Here is a 12544-nt window from a genome sequence, read left to right on the forward strand (position 1 = left end):
TTCTCTACATGATGGGATGAACTCTATGGCCTAGTCCAATGATGGTGAGCCTTTTAGAGATGAGTGGCCAGATTGTAACCCAAAACCCAACTATTTATGACAAAATTCAGCACAGGAATTAAATCTGAATACTGAGGTTATTTAGGAAAAAAAACCCTCATACATTAATAAATTTTATCTTCAAAGAAAACAAATAACATGGGTGCCATAGGTTCACCAACTGGCCTAGTTTAACTCTACCAAACTTGTACCCTGTCTTGAGATCTTAACTTCTTTTTTTTCTCTAATGTCTCAGTTTCAGAAAACAGACCAGAACTGGGCAGGTAATTTTAGAGGAAAATTAAAAAACTTCTATTTAACATTTGTAATGTGTAATTCCCATTTAATAATATGGTTGAAAATTTCAAATAAATAAAAAAAATGGTAATGATCACAAAAGTAGTGAGAAATGTGTGTGTTTGTAAATGAAAGTGTACAAGTGAGTGTACATGTGAGTGTACAGGTATACATGTGAGAAGATATAGAATGAATACAAAAGTACAAATTCTGATTAAATATAACAATTCAGTGCTTTCAATCTTATATCAAATTAATTACAGTTTTTCATATATTCTGTTAGATGACCTGCTAAGAATCAGATGATTAAAATAGAAGAAAAACAGAATCATGGCAAACCAAAGGTACTAAGTGAAGTGTAACTGTGATTGAGAAATTGTGATCACATTGAAAATGTGAGCATCACCCTGGTTATTGCAGAGTTCAATATATGGCCAGTGTGCAAAAGAATGAACACAGCAAATTCAAGTATTTAAATACCCAGTCCCACTCATGCAAACACGATATGGATATTCTTTTGTTAATTCCACAAATAGTAATGAATTAACACGTGTTCTTTAAAACCTAATTTTAAACCCAGACAAGGGGAAGAGTGCTTGGGAGATTGAGATCAAGGATGGACCTATCAAAATGATGTACTATAGAGTAAAACACAAAATATCTGAAGAGATTTAGGTCTTCCACAAGAATAAGAAAACATAACCATATAAAGAATATCATGTAAACCAAAATTGTATTAAGGAACAAAGAAAAGAAAGGTAGCAGAAGAATGAAGGAAATTATAACTAGAAAAGGATAATTAAGAGTTAAAATCAATAAAGAGTGGAATTAGAGTATGAAAAGAGATTAGAACAAAGTTCTAGGAAAGAAACATACCCTAAAATTACATATGTTAAGGTTATAACATTCCAAATGAAATTTGATTTGGGGACTGAATATATGACGACTTTTGTGTTTCAAATAAAAGACAATTTTGAGAGTAATTTTAAAATGCATTAAAAATAATATTGATCTTTCTTCCAACTCAAATATTGAAAAAATGTAAGAAAATTCCAATAACAAAAACCCAGTTTTGAATCAAGAACAGACAAATAGATTTATGGAAAATAATATGATACAAATGTATTTGTGTGTAGGACCTACTTGTTTATTAGTGTTTTTTGTTCCCCACATGGGGCAAAATATTAAATGTGATTAGAATCTTATTTCATACTTCAATCTTAGGAAATTTAAATTTGAGTGTAAACTAAAACAATATAACACTTTGAAAGAAATTAGGCAATTTTGCATTATACAGATAGAAATTTTTATAAACAAATCAGGAAATCCAAATACTATAATAACAATTTTATTAGATACCATAAAAAAAATCACATATTCTTTAGCCCAGTATTTTCCAGTAGAACTCTATGGTGTGATGGAAATATCTCACACCTACACATTTCATATAATATGCTCATATTAAAAACTTGAATTGACAGTATCACTAAGATACCAAACCTGGCAAACAGCTACTGTATTGAAAAATATCGCTATTTACAATGTTACTATATCTGATAATAGGAAAGAAGTATGGCATATTATCCACTGAGAATCAATAAACAGTAATTTAAACTATTAACACATTTTATATTAAAATATGGCATCATACAGTTTTTAAAAGGATAATTCATAGAACATTAAACCTAGATGGTAAATAATTAAAAAGACAGTCAAAATATTTGAGGCTCAAAGTCATCAAAGTACTAATTAAGCATTACTGCTCATACATCATTAATCAATAAGGATTAGACAGAAGATTGTACTCTCAGATATGTCTTTTCTACACAGTATTTATTATAATTTAGAAAGCCCTTAGTTATATGTCAAAATGAACTTGAATGTAATCTTGACCAAGAAAGCTCACTGATCCCTGTTCTGGGAATCCATACATAAAGGAAAATGTTTGCTCTACTGGCAATTATACAAAATTATCTTCAGTGTCAAGAAATCAATGTAAAATAGCATTTTAAAGAATTAATATTCATTATTGTCTAAACGATTGAATTAATTGTATGTACATTAATGTAATTTGTTTTTGTTTTGTTTTGGTACTAGGGATTGAACTCGGGACCTTGTGTTTGCGAGGCAGGTGGTAGAACCACTGAGCTAGATCCCCAGCCCCATTAATGTAATTTGAATATGTAGCTTAAACTATGAAGATTACATGGAAAATGCTTACTGGAGAACTAATTTAATAAATGATGGTCAGAAAAGTATATGTAGTACCTTTCCATTTTTATAAAACAAGCACTGGCAATTAAAAAAATTGCTGGATGTGAATGTTAATGGTCTAGCTTTAACACTACCTACTTCAGAATTTAAAAGAAACTTTCATCCTTAGAGATTGAAATGTTTTTAAAAAGATATTTCAAACATTATCCCCATCCTAAAACTCTCTTGTTCCTTGTTACTCTTTGTCAAAAAGGTTTCTTAAGAATGAGGTTAATTATCATTTTTTTCTAAAAAAAAAAAAAAATACTAGGAAAAATCTCTGTATGGATTTTATTCTTGTTTCCTTCCATCGTTGTTAATTTGTGATCTCAAAGGACATCACATTTCACTCATAACCTTTGCATCAAATGTATTTTCAAATCATTAATTCTGAAACTGAGTCTCATCCCTGTATAAAACTTCACCCTCAGGATTGCTTAATGTCATATCTGCAACTTAAGGTGTATATTTTGAGAAATCTTTATATTTTCATGCCCTTCTTTAAAATATGCTACAGTTTGCTTTAAGTCTATGGAGGGGAGTGTGTGTGTGTGTGTGTGTGTGTGTGTGTGTGTAACTAATACATTTTGCTGAACATGAAGTATATATAGGCTTTTGTTTTGGTCCAGGTTGTCAAAACACTTTACATACATTTATGTCTGTATATCTACCAATGTATGTAGCTGTGATATACACGGATGTATATATGTATACATTTATATGCATATTGATGTTTTTGTATGTGTGTGCATAGATAGTGGGAGATTATTTCTGGACTTTTCATTTGTTTTATTATATTCAAGTTGATGTATAATGTCATTTCTTTACTCCAATAGATTTCCTCCCATGTACTTCCTTTGTGACATTATTCATATAAGTATTACATTTCTATATTTTATAAGCCCCCAGAGGTTATATTTTTGAAATAACTTTAAGCAATGAAGAGATGTTATGGTTTAGAATCTTTAGATCAACAATACCCCTGAAAACTCATGTGAGTAGAAGTGAGGCTTTTGAAAGAGAATTGCATCATGTGTGAGCTGTACACATCAGGTGATTCATTCACTCAGGAGTTTAGAAGCCGAGTGTGCTATTTGGAGGTGGCATCTGGCTAAAGGGAAGTCACTAGGGGATGACCTGGCAAGGTGCATCCTTTCCCCTGGCTACTGCCTTTTCTCTGTCTCCTGGCTGCTCCCATCTGAGAAGCTTTCCTTCCCAGACCCCTCCACCCTGCACGTCGGTTTTGGAGCCAGCCAACTGTGCACTCAGTCTTCTAAGAAACATGAACCAAAGTACACTTCTCATTTAAGTTGTGAAGACTGGGTACTTTGTCCTAGCAATGAGAAAGGGACTAAGACAAAAGAAATGTGCACCTGCATCTTTAATAGTTCCATAACAATATTGGCCAACATTCTTTGATTTTGTTCTAATTACTTTCTTTATTAGTAGACTTTACCTTAAAGAACTACCTTTAGTAGTTTTGAAAAGACAGAAAAGCTAGCAGAGAATTCTTTCTTTTATTTGGTTTATATGAAATATATTAATATAAATTTCCTTATTGAAAGATCATATATATAGAATTTCTTGTTCGATAGTTGGTCAGTTTGCTTTTCTACAGTACTTGAGCAGATCTTATCAACACTTTATAGGTCATTGTTTCTTTTCTTTTTGTAGCACAATTTACATTTTGTTTTATTGTTTAAGTTTTTATTAGTACAAACTTACAGTATATAACATGGTTGACATTTTAATCTATGAATTTTTAACCAAAGAAAAATTCTAAATTTTTGTAAACAGAAAACAACAGACACTACATTTAAAAGAAAATTTTAAGCCAGGCATGACAGTGCATGCCTGTAATCCCAGCACTCTGGAGGCTGAGGCAGGAGGATTACCACAAGTTTGATGCCAATCTGGGATACATAGTTCAAGTTCAGCCTGCCTGCACTACAAAGTGAGACCCTATCTAAAAAAAAAAAAAAGAGTAAATAAATAAACAAGTAAAAGGTGTTTTTGTTTTGTTTTGTTTTGATTTTTTTTGAGGGGGGGTCGTTGAGACAGGGCCTCAGTGTATAGTCTAGCCTGGCATTGAACTCATTATGTAGTTCAGGCTGACCTGGAACTCCGGGCGATCCTACTGCCTCAGCCTCTAGGCCATTGTTTCTAATGAAAACTCAGCTGTTGCACTTCTTACAGCACTCATGCACATGCTTTGTTGCTGGAAGACTTTTTATGCCCTTGTCTTTTCCCATTATTACTATGTTAAGCCTTTATTTGTATCTTTTTACATTTAAACTACATGAAATTCATCAAATCTTTGGATGACAGTTTTTCAAAACTAATGGCAATTTTAACCTTCATACCTAGGTATGTTTTCTGCTTCTTTATGTCCTCTTTCTTTCTGTTACCTCCATTTTTCATACACTGGTCCACTTTATGAGCCCTTCAGTTTTCTAAGGCTCTACTAGTTTTACTTTCTTTTTCCTTTTTTCATTCAGATTGTACAATCTAAACCCATGTATTTTTAACTTCATTAATTTTTCTCCTAGTTCAAATCGACTTTTGAGTCCATCTGGTAATGTTTTCACTGTAGTTCATAAAAGTATGTTCATTATTAAGCTAACTTTACTGAAGCCAGATAATAAAGATAAAATAATAAAGAGAATGTTCTGCTTGATTACACCACTTGAATGTCCTATTTTTTCCAAAGAACAGATTTCTCATTAAGCACAACTGACAGAAAAAAGATTTCTGTCTGCAATTTTTCAATAACACAGATACTAGTTGTTTTGTACATAGTCTTTTGTAGTATTTCTGAAATTACAACTCTAATATCATACATGAGAATTTTTAAACAAGGGCATATTTAACATTGACTTTCTGTGTGTTTATAATTGTTCTCATAAACACAAAGAACCCTAAAGGTCAAAAAGTATACCAAATATGTCTGTAAGTAAGGCATAATGCAAACATAAAAATCAAATACAATTATAGAACAAGAAATCCTAGGTAGACTCCACTGTTAGAATTGGTCTTATAAAGATATTGAAATGGGGGCCGGGAATTTAGCTCAGTGGTTTCACTGCCTGCTGCACAAGCACAAAGACCCATGTTCAACTCATGGTACCAAAAAAAAAAAAAGTAGGAAAGATCCCAGGCTCCTAGGGTAGAGAAGCTCAGCCGGTCCCAGCACCTGGAAGAAAGCTCCCCCGCCGCCATCCCAGGCTTCAGGGCAGAGAAGCTCAGATGGTCCCAGCACCAAGAAGGAAGCTCCCTGCCTCCATCCCAGGCTCCTAGGGCAGAGAAGGTGAGCCAGTCCCAGAACCCAGAAGGAAGCTCCCTGACTGCCATCCCAAGGTCCTAGGGCAGAGAAGCTGATCTAGTCCCAGAACCTGGAAGGAAGCTCCCTTGATGCCATCCCAAGCTCCGAGGGCAGAGGTGAGCTGTGTGGGTGTCAGAAGCACCCCCCCCAGTGGAAATGAGAAGACACATAAATAAGCCTGAAAAACAGACTTGTGTATCACCTACTGCAACTCCAAAGGGAAACAAGATGGAACAATCTGATAATCAATGACCTGGACTCTCTGAACTGGCAACAAAAGAGGATCTGGGAAAAATGAAATCAGAAATAATTTCTCAGATAACAGCAAAGATTTTGCTCATGGTGCAAGACAGGATTAATAAATCTAGAGAGGACACAGATAAAAAAATAAAGGATCTGAGGAACATGATGGAATCCCAACATAGGAAACAAATGGAATCCTTAAAACACATACAAACAGATTTCCAAGAGATTAAAAACTCTGTCAAAAGTCTGTGCAGCAGAATGAACCAATGTGAGGATAGAATTTCACATAGAGAAGATAAGATTGCAGTTATTGAGGAGGAAAAGAAAAATTGCTTTAAAATTGTAAGGGAGCATGAGAAATCAATCCAGCAGCTGTTAGATGATGCAAAGAATAACATAAGACTGATTGGAGTCAATGAAGAAAGAGGAGAGAGTGCAGATGACATAAAAAACTGTTCACAGAAGTGATGGCAGAAAACTTCCCAAGCATGGGAAAAGAACTTGACATACAGAGAAGTGAAGCATATAGGACTCCAGCTGGCCTTGATAAAAAAAAAATCTACACATAGAAATATAATAGTTAGGATTCCAGAAATCCAACAGAAAAATAAATTCTACAAGCAGTGAGAGAAAAGAAACAAGTCACATACAAAGGAAAGCCCATCAGAATCACAGCAGACTTCTCAGTGCAAACCCTCGAGGAAAGAAGAGCTTGGAGTGATGTAATTCAAGCCCTAAAGGAAAACAGCCTCCAACCCAGATTGATGTACCCTGAAAAACTATCTTTCAAAATTGATGGAGAAATAAGATACTTTCATGATAAAGAGCACCTCAGGAACTTCATGAATACCAAACCGGCACTCCAAAAAATTTTAGACAATACCCTAGGAAAAGACAATGAGGATCACAACCCCTGGAAACCCAGCGGAATGAATCCATTGGGTGTGACAAATTAAACGCAAAGGGGGAGAATCCAACAAAAAGAAAAAGTCACGACAAGGCTTTTAAAACTTTTAACTTCATCTCCCTAATGAGTGTATAATTCAATCTTGTTATTGTACTGATTAGTATTTTTCTGATTCTACAGTTGCACACCATTCCTCGTGCTATACTGGCTATTTATCATCTTCTTATGTCTACATTTTAATTGGGTTGTGTATTAATAAGCTCTAAGAATTCTTTATATATTCTGGTCATAGGTTATATGCATTGTAAATATGGTCTTTTTAAGGACTACTTTTCATTTTAATGATGTCATTTAAAGTTCTAAATTTTGACGGAATGTCATTTATCATTTATTTTCTTTCATACATCATGTTTTTTGTATCCTAGGTAGTTCTTGCCTACCCTGAATTCATAAATATTTTCCCTTATAATTTCTTCTTAATGTTTTATACTTCTAGGCTTTCTTATTTAGCTTCATAGATCCCTTCAAGTTATTTTCATGTATGGAAATAAAAGGTTGAGGTTAATTTTTTATATACAGATACCAGGTCTTGTAGTGCCATTTGATGAAAACACTATCTCTTCCTTGGCTCTTGAATTGAATTTATATTCTATAAAATGGTAATGTTAAATAATCTTTCAAACCTCAGTGGACCATATATGTGTGGTTCTATTTCTAGATTCTCTGTTTTATTCCAATGGTCTATATCTTTCCTTACACTAACATTGCCTTGATTACTGTAGCTTTAGAAGAAGTCTTAAAATTAGGTACTAAACATCTTCCAACACTGTTTTGTTTTTAACTTTTCTAGGTCCTTTGTACTCCTACATAACTTTTAAATTTCAATATCCAATTCTTCATTTATAGCAAATATACACAGATCTGAATTTTTATATATACCTTGTGTTTTCTAATCCTGCTAAATTCAAGTTCAAGTTCTAGGGGCTCCTAGAGATTTCTTAGTATTTTCTCTGTAGATGATCATTTCATCTACATATAAAGATTTTGCTTCTGCCATGCCAGTCTTATCCTAGTTATGTCATTTTATTGCCAGACTATTTTGGTTTAGACCTATGTTTCAAAGTCAAATGCACAGATGAAGAGTAGGCATATATGCCCTTGTTCCCCACTTTAGGGAGAAAGCATTGCATCATCTCCGTTCATAGAAGGAGTTTTTGTTGGAAGTATGGAGTACATGTCTTTGATCTGTTGAGAAGGTTCTGTTTTACTTCTAGTCTCCTGATAGTTTTTACCATGAACAGCTGTATAATTTAGTCCAACACTTTTTCTCCAACTAGTGACAGGACCATATGGCTTTTTCCTTTCCTCTGTTAAAATGATGACTTTTGAGGGTGGATCTTCCAATGCTGAACCAACACTGCCATCCCTATAACAAAACCACTTTCTACATCCTGCCAGATCTGACTTCTAATAGTTTGTTTTGTTAAACAAATTTCTATCTATGTTCATACTTTTTTCTTCTATTATCTTTGTCCAGTTTTAGGCTTAGCACAATGTTGAGTTTCTAAAATGAGGGGAGAAGTGTTCCTTCTTTTTTCTGCTATAATTGTTTGATATAATTTATCAGTTAAAATGTTTATGAGCCTGCTGTTTTCATATAGGTAGGTTTTCAAGCTAGGAATATACTTTCTTTAATAGGTGCTATTCTAATTGTATATTTCCTCCAGAGTTAGTTTCATTAATTTGCCTCCCAAGTTACTTCTTAGAAGTTGTCAAATTTATTTCAAAAAAAGATTTTGTAATATGCTTTCTATATCCTTTTAAATTCTGTAAAATCTGTGGTAATAATCTCCTAGATCTTAATATTGTAATTTAAAAATTTATAACTGATATTGTGTAACAGGACAAAAAGGTCTAAAAGAGCAAGGGAATTGAAAGGGGTAGGGGAAGGGAAAATGGGAAAGGAAAAAATATGAGAAGAGGAAATAAATGGAAACAAGATCTTTGCAAATAGGGAAGGGTGGAGGGGGTGAAGGGAGGGCAAGGGAAGGGGGAAAAAATAAGAACCAAGAGATTCATGTAATGGTACAAGATCCCAATGATGTATGTAACTGTATTTTATAACTAAAATGTACCAATAAAGTTAATGGGGAAAAAAATAAGAAAGCTTAAGAAGATATAACATATCAAATTCTATAGCATTTTATTCACTGCAGTAAATAAGAAACTATTTAAATTATTTAAAAAATTGAAACACATCAGTTATTTGAAGTTTTCTTCTTAAAGAGGTCGTTTTTCTATTCGTAGAATTTGATATTACTTATTATTTTACTTTGATTGTACACCGAATGATAGCTTTAATGGTTTAAGCATATTAGAGACATGTAAACTTAGTCCTTCAGCTTTTTGAATGAGGAAGACAAACTCTGTAACATTTCTCCGCCCAAGAGGACATAGACACATTATAACAGCAATTAGGGAGGATGATTACTCCACACGTTCTGTTGATAATTTCCTAGTGTCTTATTGCTGTTACTATTTTTTATTTAAAGCATTCTAAAACATTGTTACACTATTGAATGTCATTATACTATTGTATTGTACTGGGTACATCCAAGTATATATTCTTTACCCCTTAAAAAAAAGATATTGAGATGTATTACTTCTGAGGAAAGGATCAGCAGCAGGTCTTACTAACTTACTATTGTGCATAAAGTTCCCTCACTTTGGCAACATTTTAATATTATTTTTCTTTGTTCCCTAATAAGTTGACTGTTGTGTCTCTGTGTGGTTTGTTTTTGTTTTAACATCACTTTCTTACTTTTGTTTTGTTTTGTTTGTTTAGCTCTTGGTATGTTTCCCCAGTTGGCCTCAAACTCACTATGCTCGTGTCTAAATTTCCCAAGTAGCCACGATGACAACCAGGTGCCACCAAGCCTGGCTAAGACTAATCATCTGATATTATTCAATGAACTTAAAGACATTTGTTCACTATCAAATTTACTCTTGTGGGGTCTTTGAATATCTGTAAGTTATAAATGTGAACATTTATTGTACACATATTGCAAAAGTCCTATTCATTTTTCAGTCTGCTTCTTTTCTTCATTGTTTTTCTGCTTGAGTTTAGGTAATTTTTAGTAAAGTGTTATCCACATTTATTTTCTTTTACACTGTCCAAACTTCTGTTGAATTCATACCCTGACTTCTTCACATCAAATGTGTTTTACCAGTGATATAATTTCCATCTTAATTGTTGGTTCTTTGTAATTCCCATTTTCTGCTGAAATTCTCCATCTTTCCACCTGCTACATACATCCTTCTTTTTAAAAATAGCTTATTTTCAAACTTTTTTCTATTTGTCATATCTTCAATTGTGCATTTTCCTCCTTGATTTTGGAACATATAATCCTGTGTCCTCTTGTGTCTGCTATTTTTTAATTGTGCAGTAGAAATTATGAATACGGCATGATATAGATTCTGTACCGAAGCTTGTTCTGGTAGCCATTTTGTTTACCCACAGTTCAGCTTGAACTTGTCTCTGGAAAGGCAGGTCTAGAATAGCCCACTGTATGGACACAGCGACTCAACATAGCAATACACGTGTCCTTGTCAATTCCTTTCACTGCCCAGTTGTCTGAATACTTTGCACAACCTTCAGATCTCTGTGGAGTGTAATTTCTTGATCAAGTTATAATCTGCTGTCTCCTTTTAGTACTACTATTATCACTGCTTTGACAAATAAAAACTACCAAATGTCACATACAACTCAGTTGAAAGAAATTCCAAATATCAAGTACAACACAATAAGCACTTCAGTTTTTAATTTATAACAACAAAATATGGATAAGAATGTACCAGTACCTATTTAAATAACCAAATTTTTAACATTATAGACCCATATTTAATATTAGTTCACAATAAGGGGTTGAATGGCTTGCCACCTATCTCCCTTAATTGTAATATGATATGTTACATATATATGTTATATACATCTATATTTTATATTATATATATTATATATATATGCAATGTAACTCAGTTTGAAGGCTGAAGGCTCTGGGTTCAATTCCCAGTGCCACACACATAGAAAAGAAATATACATGAATGGATCAAGATATATATTTCAAATTAAAGTTTCTCTTCTTCAGGAATTAATAGATAAAATTTAGAGTCAGCTGTATTTTCAAGTTCACACCTTGATGTGTCTGCCTCATTCTGTTGAGAAGTAAACAGCAGCCAACACACGTGGGCTACAATCTTTTTATATATTATATATCTGAAAGAAAACTATAATTGGTCATCCACATACTCATCAGGTTTTATCACTATGTAGAAATGCCATGCCTAATCATAAACAGCTTAAACAAAAGTAAATCTAGATTTCTAATCACAATGTTAATTCTGCAAAACATATTCTTAAAATTCAAAATGCTTGAAATTTTTTTTCCAAAAAGCGCTATCTGGAAAACTGGTGGAGTTGGTATTTTATATTTGATTACCATGTGTGTAATTAAAAGTTTATCATTAGTTCCTTTACAGATCACATTTTTTTAAAATCCTGGCAATGGAAACATTGTTTAGCTGTCTAATTCAAACACCTCTGCTCTGTTACTTCTGTTGGATCATTTTAATTACTAGAACATGTTATGCATTTTACTTTTTAAATTTCTGTGGCAAATTGATAGTTAATTTTTAGCTTGTATAAAATGGTAAAAATATTCTGTTATTAATTTAAAAAATATTTCCTATTATTTTGATTAACCCATTTAAAATTGTTTGGTACAGTTAAATTGTAGCAACTGAGTGTATTTTAAATTTATTTTTCAAGCAATGGTAGCATAGTTGTAGTTTTTAAAATTAACATTTTATGTAGTACCATAATTTAACAGGTTTGTAAGGAGTAGATCACAGAACAGAGGCTTTTCAGTTTATTAAATAAAAATGAGTCTGTCAAGTGGGAGAAGTGCAGTACACAAAGAAAAAGGTAAATAAATAAAATAGCGGGGGAGGGAGGTGTTTTAGACTGAAATTAACCGAAACCATGGAATCCACCAGGCACTTTGAAATAGTCCCTTATTGTGTGACTCAGGACTGAAAAAATTTAAAACTGTATAGAGTTCCAAATTGAGGTGGATTTCTATTATTTTTAGTGATAAAATCTAAGAAAAGGTGTGTGAGAAATTAGAAGGTATTGTTAATATATTTTTTCTTCATAATCTTTACAATTCCAAATAAACTAGAATTGGACAGCAATTCAACTGATACATACATATTTAATTTCAGCATTTTTTTTTTTTTTGGTCCCAGATAAGGTACTGCTGATTTCCTCTTTCATTTTCCTGTTTGTTAAATACTACAGAAGGTTTTGGAAATGATTCAGTGATCATAAGAAGCTTTCAAAAGGTAAAAGCAAGAAAATGAACAGGCTAAGTTCCTTAGCACTTAAACAAATACACCTTATGAATTCTTTTGCCTTTATT

The sequence above is a fragment of the Heterocephalus glaber genome, unplaced genomic scaffold (assembly GCF_053883595.1).
Source record: "Heterocephalus glaber isolate CG9 unplaced genomic scaffold, H.glaber_assembly_v1.0 deba00001538, whole genome shotgun sequence".
Lineage (NCBI taxonomy): Eukaryota > Metazoa > Chordata > Mammalia > Rodentia > Bathyergidae > Heterocephalus > Heterocephalus glaber.